The following is a 9,351-nucleotide window of genomic DNA, read 5'->3' on the forward strand; positions in this document are numbered from 1 at the left end:
CTGCATATAATAGTGCATCTTCAAAACATTTAAGACAAAGTTCAACAGAATACAAGAAGAAACAGACAAATTTACAATGCAAATTTAAACTCACAGATACATTTTAATTTATCTGTTGATAATTGATAGAATAAGTTGACAAAATTCACAAATAAATTGAAAATTTGTACATGATTAACGTGCCAGGCATAGGGAACTTACAGAACACTGCACCTGATAAATGCAGAAGACACCTTTTTTCAGGTACGGAAAGCTAATGTACAAAAATTGATTGCAAGCTAGATCATAGGACAAGTCTCTAAAAACTTCAAACATTGAAATCATGCAGAATATGTCCTCTGATCTCAATGCCATTGAGCTAGAAATTAATATTCTATAAATACTTTAAAAAACTGTATGTTTGAAAATTAAGATAGACATGTCTAAATTATACATAGGGCAGAAAAAAATCATAATAGACATGAACATATATTAGTGTGTTTTTCAAACTGAGCCAAAGGAGAAAATAACATATTAAAATTTATGGGATACAGCTAATGCGCGTTTTAGAAAGAGATACTAGATACGTTGAAAAAAAGAAAACCTGAAAATCACTTGTCTTAAGAGGTCAGAAAAAAAAAAATCCAAAGAAAGTAGAAGAAAGGGGCTGGGCGTGGTGGCTCACGCCTGTAATTCCAGCACTTTGGGAGGCTGAGGTGGGTGGATCATGAGGTCAGGAGATGGAGACCATCCTGGCCAAAACGGTGAAACTCCGTCTGTACTAAAAACACAAAAAAATTAGCCGGGCGTGGTGGCGGGTGTCTGTAGTCCCAGCTACTCGGGAGGCTGAGGCAGGAGAATGGTGTGAACCGGGAAGGCGGAGCTTGCAGTGAGCTGAGATGGCCCCACTGCACTCCAGCCTGGGCTACAGAGCAAGACTCCATCGAGAGAGAGAGAGAGAGAGAGAGAGAGAGAGAGAGAGCGAGAGAGAGAGAGAAACAAAAGATCAGTGAAATCACAAACAAGAGCCAAGTTGGGTTCTTAAAAAATCGAATTAATTTGACAAATGACTAGTAAGAATGATCAAGAATAAAGAGAAGGATAAAAATAAAAGTAATGATGAATATTACAAAGGTATAAGGGATCATTACTGCAGATGGATCAAGAAGACAGGGTATGTTTGCTGTCAACAGCAACCAGAATGAACCAACCAGAAGTCCTTAGCAAAATGTTTCTCAATCTGTGATTTATCCAAAGATACTATCTGTTTCTATGATCAGTTTTGGAACTTCCTAGCTTCTGGTGAATTATAAAGAAGTTTGATATCAAGCCATTATAAACCATCTCTAGTCCTCCTGCCTTACAGCAGAATTCTATTTATGCACAAGTTACCCTCAGACCATAGGTTGCGGATGAGATCCTTGCTTCAGCACAAAGCAACTGCCATTGTGTAAATGGGGCTACCACATCTGCAAGTTGTGGTTCTCAGTGTTGATGAGCTATTGTCTGAACCTCCTGGGGTATTGCCAAGAACACATAGCAAGTGTAGGGGCATGGTAGAGACCATGCAGGTGGCTGCAAGATAAGGGAATCACTCTCCATGAGACTTAATTTTTCCCTATTCAAGTATTTTAAAAATCATTTATGGTTTCCTGTCATGACACTAACATGGAGTTTTAAAACAGTTGCAATGTTTTGCAATCTAATTAAACTTACATTATTTAGAATTTGGGTATCTTGAATACAACACAAAAGTCATACGTAAAAAAACAAAATCAATCCTAGAGATTTTCTGGAAAAAAATCTGGTCAGTTATCCAAAAAGCAGAAGAGGAACTGCTTCCTTTAGGGGGTTTCCGCACTGGCCTGGGGTGTGTGGGATGTTGGGCCCTCAATAGTGAAAGAAGTTCATTCAGAAGTCACATAAGAAGAATATTCTTTCCCCTTTGCAAAGCAGAATTAATGTAGTATCAGATTGAGTAGAATCAGTGTCTAGATTCCGGCTAAGATAATCCCTCCCCTTCCAAACCACTTGACTATCTTCACTGAAAACCAGCACCCTCTACAGTAAGCAGTAAGCTGCCTCAGAATACTTCTGTCACATAATGCTAATCAATGAGCAGTCCACAAAAATGGTCAAACATCTCTGTGACTTGGTCGTGTTGCTAGTCGTGATAATGGTGTGGGGTGGTCTGGAGGATGGGGGACAGGGACATTTGCAGGGACTTTCCAGACTGCCTAATGCTTTGCAGGCATTTCATCACCATTTCTGTTTTCATTCCTTCCAGTCAAAGCAGAAAAACATTTTCTTTCCATTTGGACCTGTCTTCCTGCAAAATTCATGGATTTGCGTGTCATATTTTACTGTATTTTACTTATTTCAGATTTTGTGTTTATGAGGTACTGAAACAAAGACTTGAACCCTCACTGTTTTAAGGGATGCAGAATACCCTTTGGGAACAGAGATGGATTGCTGTCATCAGGGGCATCCTATGTCTGCCTCCAGAGGTGGCCGTGATTCTGAGGAACAGTGAGGGGCCAGTAAGTAGTGGAAGAGGGTGTCCTTTCACACTCCTTCCAGAATTCCCTACCTTTTCTTAATAGCCCTTTTGTTTCTCTTGGAGTTTTTCCAAATCTTCATTTAAACAAATATCTTTGGCTTCAAGAAGACACAGGAGTAGTCATGTCTCTTCATCTTTATTTCTACTTCTCCCTGACGTGTGGAGAAGACCTATAGTTGACCTTCTTTATGGAGACTTCAGTTTAAAAAGAACTTTAATAAACAAATTTACTTTAGTGATGTAACAATGTAATTTAGTGGTGACACAAAACTAAATCTGAAACACTTAGAATAGTATTTTAGTAAAAATAAATTACTTTCCCTTCCCTAATTCATCAGCAATCAACTTTTTAAAAACTTCGTCACTGAAGATTGAGAAAAGGCACTGCCAGGATATCCAGATAATTGGTAGTTAATTGAAATGTACATACAAGTTTACCAAGTGAAATTTTACAATTTTGCAAAGTAAAATTTTATTTTTTTAATTAAATTAATTTTTTTAGAGATGGGATCTTGCTATGTTGTTCAGACTGGCCTCAAACTCATGCCATCATGCCCAGCCCAAAGTAAGAACTTGAAGAGGCATTTTTAAAGCACAAGAGTACTTGGTATTCTGAGAGGAAGCAAAATGATTTTCATATGTTGGAGTTCAATTTGGGTATTAAGAGGCATTAAAAAGAATTATTCTCAATACTGGAAATAAGGCAGTGTAATCAAGTGAAGTACTTTTGAATTTCTTCAGAATTAATAAGCTGTAAAATTACTTATTAATATGTGACAAATAACACAACTAACCAAGCTAAAATATAGTTTCTTTGTTATAGGAGTAACAATATACATTAAAAGTTGATAAACTTATTAAAGCAAGTTTAACACATTGGGAAAGACTCCAAATGAGTATGTTCACTTTAGCTTACATGATTTGAAGGTGACAAATAATTCTCTAAACTTAAAAGCGATAAAAACAACAGCAAAACTATACGTAATAAAACCTTTATTTTATAAACAGTTCCAAACTTTCTAGATCATTGATAACACAAAACAATTTGAGATTTCTCTCTCTCTCTCTCTCTCTCTCTCTGTCTGTGAGTGTGTGTGTGTGTGTGTATGCCATTTATATAAAAATGCCACACACAGAATAGAAGTAGAACAATAACAGTTAATATTTGGAAATATAGCAAATATATGAAAAGCTCAAAGTCCAGAAAGGGTCTGTAACTTATGATCAAAAGACAATAGTGAGTCAATATACTGAAATACATTTACATATATTCAATATCACTTTTAATTCCAATTAATAGGAGCAGAGATACATAAGATTGGCTTCCTTCCCCAACTGTTAACCTCCCAGAAAGTCTATAAATTCTTGCCAGATAACATACAATTTAAAGCGGTCATCAGTAGACATTTCAAGTTCCACTGCCAGTATATAGCCAATCAAAGGAAAGAAAATCTTTCTTCCTTCATAAGTTTTAGAAAATAGTTCATACATCAAAGTTAAACAATGCATGAAAATATTAAGAAACTATTGTATCCAAAGATATTTACTACTTCTATTAGTAACTATTTTTCTTTTAACATAGTGAATGTTTTCAGCCATCCTAAATTGCAGGTCATAATTCCCCAGTATATTGTCCATCATACATCCTAACAATTTTACTTCTCCAAAGCAGTTTGCATAAGAAGTACCATAAGTAATAAAATGTGGATTTGCTCAAAGTAGTTAGACATGTAGTTTTTCTCTAGGGAATTTACAATCCAGTGCTATTTCTTTGTCTGGTGGTTTTGAAAGCTTAATAGCAGTTATGAAAATTTGTTGATATACTTTGTAGCACCTTGCAATAACTTCTGGAACAGGGCCCTCCCTCCAGGCATAAAGAGCCCAGTGCTGGGAAGCCTAATTTGGACTGGACTTCAGTCTCTACTTTAGCTTTTAGGAAGAGGAAAAGCACATAATCTCACAAAGAAGCTCTTCGTCAGGGCTCAGTAAAAGGTGTTATTGTCGTTGTTTATGTCTCTCTTCTACTGGATTATTATTTACTCTCACATTGTATCACTCTCTCATTTCAGTTTAATGTTAAACTGTTGAAAATTCATTAAATTGTCAGTAAATTTTGTCATAATTCTCCCACTTATCTTTGCTGAGGTCTGTTTGGAAAAATAAGGATGCTTCCACTGAGTTGGAAGGCAGTTTCCAGTTTCATCATGCAATAATGTAGTACACTATTTCTCTTAGTGTAACATCTTTAATGGCTAACTTACTTTTAGTCCCTTTCCTTGTCTCAATATTCTGTGTCTGTATATGCTGCTTTATAAACGATTTCTGCCAGCATTCACATATTGTAGAATGGGGAGTCTTATAGAATTCTGAGAATTATCAAGGACTTTCATAAAATTAGAACTACTTTGGAAAATAATTTATTCGTATCTAGTGAATTTAAAGATGTATATATGTATTGACCCAACAATTACACCTCTATACACACCCAAGAGAAACTCAAGCATTTATACAATTTTTAATGATTTTATCAGTGAAAATGATTGAATTAAAGCTACACGTATTAGCATGGCGCTCAAAATCGTGCTGAAGCAAAGATGGCAAATTGCAGGATACATGAAGGATGATGCCATTTATATAAAAATTACAGCTATACAAAACAGTACTGTTTTGCATACATTTTTAACAAAATGCATTTGTTTTAAAATGTATCTACTTTTGGTAAAATGATAAAACATTCATAGAAAGGATGATTGCCACTTTATGGATAGTGCTTATCTCTAAGTGTAGAAGGAGGGAACTTGGATTGTACAAGGGGCTTTGTAGCTGTTATTTTATTGTAAAAATTCTGAAGCGCATGTGCAAGATGATGAGATGTGGCCAAGTTTGGTAGTGGGCTTATAGTTGATCATTGTTATTCTGATTTTCCTGTATATTTGAAACATTTTATAATAAAACAGAAAGAACATTTCAATGGAACAGAGGTGGTTTGCAACAGAAACTAGAAAACCTGGGGCCAGAGACAAGGAAGTTGGCATTGTGTATCCAGGTTGGCTAGTCACCCACCCAAGATTTCTCAAGGTTAACATATGTGTCCTCATGTTCCAAGCCTGATCCCTGACTTCACAGTTTCAGAAAGTGACTTCCATCAGCATAAGGACCACGAATTGTTTTCTAGTGGAGAGATTCACAGAAACAAAACTCCCAAGCAACCGTTTTTATAAATTGTATGGCTTTTCCAGTGACCAGTACCTTCATGTCTCCTACATGGAACCTCTCCTGTTTTTTCCTAACCAGTATCTAGGTATCAGAAGGCTACTTCTCAATTTGGAATCAAAGAAAAGATACAAGGAAAGTATATTGAGAGAGGTTTCGCCCAGTTTCACGCAAGGCTGAGACTCTTAACCCTGGCTGTGCATTAGAATCACTTGGGGAGCTTTTTAAAGTCACTGATTCCTTTCCAAGACCAATTATCAGGTTGGTGTAAAAGTAATTGCGGTTTTGATCTGGCTACTGATCTGGGCCCTGCCTTAACCTGATGAGACAGCTTTGCTGGTGAGATCAGTGGCTGAGCATTAGAATCATGGAAGAGGCTCACAGAAATAAACTGGGGCTCACTCTCAGAGATTCTGATCTATCAGGTTGGTGCAAAAGGAATTGCAGTTTGTGCAACTGCTTTTAATTAAAACCGCAATTACTTTTGCACCAACCTGATCATTGGTCTCAAAGGGGAATCGGTGACTTTAAAAAGCTCCCCAAGTGATCCTAATGTACAGCCAGGGTTAAGAGTCTCAGTCTTGCGTGAAATTGGGCGAAACCTCTCTCAATATACTTTCCTTGTATCTTTTCTTTGATTCCAAATTGAGAAGTAGCCTTCTGATGCCTAGATGCTGGTTAGGAAAAAACAGGAGAGGCTCCATGTAGGAGACATGAAAGTACTGGTCACTGGAAAAGCCATACAATTTATAAAAACGGTTGCTTGGGAGTTTTGTTTCTGTGAATCTCTCCACCAGAAAACAATCCATGGTCCTTATGCTGATGGAAGCCACTTTCTGAAACTGTGAAGCCAGAGATGAGGCCTGGAACATGGGGACACATATGTTAACCTTGAGAAATCTTGTGTGGGTGACTGGCCAGTCTGATTTTCTCACCATCTTACCCTTTATTCTACCTGATCCCGTCATTCCATGTACCCCAAATATCTTAACATGAACTGTAAGACTAAATATCAGGATCCTTCAGCCTCTTGCCTCATCTTTCCTGCTGAAGTACTTAATTGCTTGCGTTACCACCTGAACTTGCCAAGTCTCCGAGCTTTCATCCCTGAATGAGCTGTTTCCTTGCCTGGGATGTTCTTCCACCTCCTTGTCTGCCACTATCATCACCACTGCTCTTTAGGACATCTTCTGAATCCATCAGGTCTCAATTTGGATCTCACATTTCCTGGGGATCCTTCTCTACTCCCCAAGACTAGATAAGTGCTTTTACTACTTAACTGCTCAAAATGTTACTGGAGCTAGAAGGGAGTGCACAGTGGATGCTACAACTTTGCAGTCACATTTCTATCTGTTGGACTGAATACTTCTCCTCTACTCTGTTATTCAGCCCAGATGAAGATTAATCAATTTCTTATCCATGCAAGAGTGCTTCTAAGGCTGGGCGCAGTGGCTCACGCCTGTACTCCCAACACTTTGGAAGGCTGAGGCAAGTGGATCACTTGAGGTCAGGAGTTTGAGACCAGCCTGGCCAACATGGCAAAACGCTGTCTCTACTAAAAATACAAAAATTAGCCGGGCATGGTGGCGGGCACCTGTGGTCCCAGCTACTCGAGAAGCTGAGGCAGAAAAATGGCTTGAACCCGGAAGGTGGAGGTTGCCGTGAGCTAAGATCATGTCACTGCACTCCAGCCTGGGCAACAGATGGAGGCTATCTCAAAACAACAACAACAACAACAAACAAAAACAAAAAACAAACAAACAAAAAACAAATAGTCCCTCTATTTGGCAAAATGCAAAGCACTTCCTTTCAAAACTTTGAGTCTCCCATCTATTTTTTTCTCTGTCCAAAATGTTTTTTCCTTATTCATGCATTTGTCAAACATTAATTGGGAACTGAGTCTGCTCTGGGCCCTGTGCTAAGTCTTGGGAAGATACCCATGGTAACCATCACTAGTTTTGTTTATGTTTTTGGTCTCACTCTGGGCCTTTAAAAAAAAAATTCAGTAGCTTTTGGGGTACAAGTGGTTTTTTTGTTACATGGATGAATTATATAGTGGTGAATTCTGAGATTTTAGTGCAATTGTCACCCAAATAGCATATATTGTATCTAATGTGTAGTTTTTCATCCCTGGCCTCCTTTCCACCCTCCCCCTTCTGAGTCTCCAAAGTTCATTATATCACTCTGTATGCCTTTCCATACTCATAGCTTAGATCCCACTTATAAGTGTGAACATATGGTTTTTGGTTTTCCCCTCCTCTGTTATTTCATTTAGAATAATGACTTCCAGCTCTATCCAAGTTGTTGCAAAATACATTCTTTCTTTCCTTTTAATGGCTGAGTAGTATTTTATGGTGTATACATACCACATTTTCTTTAGTCACTCATTAGTCAATGGACACTTGGGTTGGTTCCACATATTTGCAATTGTGAACTGTGGGCTTCACTTCTTTCAAGAAGCTTTCCTGAATCCTCATGCATAGGTTGTAGGCCCTTCCACTGTCTCCCATAGCACTCTAGCCTGCCCCATATCCCAGGGCTTTTTGATCTAGGATTACCTGCTTATTTGCTTATATTCCTATATGTGCCTTCAGACATTAAAATCTGTAAAGGCAAATCTAGTTTATTGATTGGCATATCCCTACTACCAAGGCAATGCCTGGCATCCTAGTTAGGGCTCAAAAAATATCTGTTGAATGATGGAAATTTTCCAAGAACAACGAGAAACGATTTGGGATTTTGAAGGTTGACATTGAGATATCCAAGTGGACTTATGCTACTGACAACCAGGAATGTGAAAACGGTTTGGGGGAGAAAACAGAATATGAAATACAGACTAAAAATTTTCAGCACAGAGAAGCTAAATGAAGTGATGGGTGATACAATGACTTCTCTTGATAAATGCACATAAAGAAAGAAAAGCAGAAGCACAGAGACTGTGTCTTGGCACATATCCTTTGGTCGCTGTGAAAGGAGCTGTGGCAGTAGATGCTATAGATAGCAATAAGTGACCGTTGGCATTCTCCTCTCCCCACCCACCTAAGGCTGTTTATGGCAAACTCTAGGACTCTCTGCCTCACTATGGGAGCATGTTGGGCCAGCACAGGACAAGTCAGAACTGCTGGAGAGTCATGCTCCCGTAAGCAGTTCTCAACTAATGGCAAATGGGAAGTTGGCGGCAAAATACTCCCACTTCTCTGCCCCTCCTTTGAGATAAGTATGAGGTGGATTCTTCACCATCCCTCAGAGGTCCTCAGTAAGGCTAAATGCCAGCAGCTGTGTTCAGTGTTAACTAGCATGGGCACCCACACTTTGTCAGTTTCCTTCTTTTTCCTGTCTCACTTTCACATGACCCTACCAGTACTTCCCGGCATCACCTTCCCTGTAGACTACTTACACCCAGATCTGCCTCTGGGAGGGCCCAAAGCGAAATAGGTGCTAATAAAAGAAGCTTGTAAGGGTAATTTAGAAACTTGGAATGTTGAGATATCTGTGACTTAGAGAAATATTATTAAAAAGGAGAATGTCCTTAGTCATGTTTAAACTGCATAGGGTTTTCGTAGCACGAGAAAGACAACCCAAAACTTCTTTTCTTCCTC

The sequence above is a fragment of the Rhinopithecus bieti genome, unplaced genomic scaffold, assembly GCF_001698545.2.
Source record: "Rhinopithecus bieti isolate Rb0 unplaced genomic scaffold, ASM169854v2 scaffold_12049, whole genome shotgun sequence".
Taxonomy (NCBI): domain Eukaryota; kingdom Metazoa; phylum Chordata; class Mammalia; order Primates; family Cercopithecidae; genus Rhinopithecus; species Rhinopithecus bieti.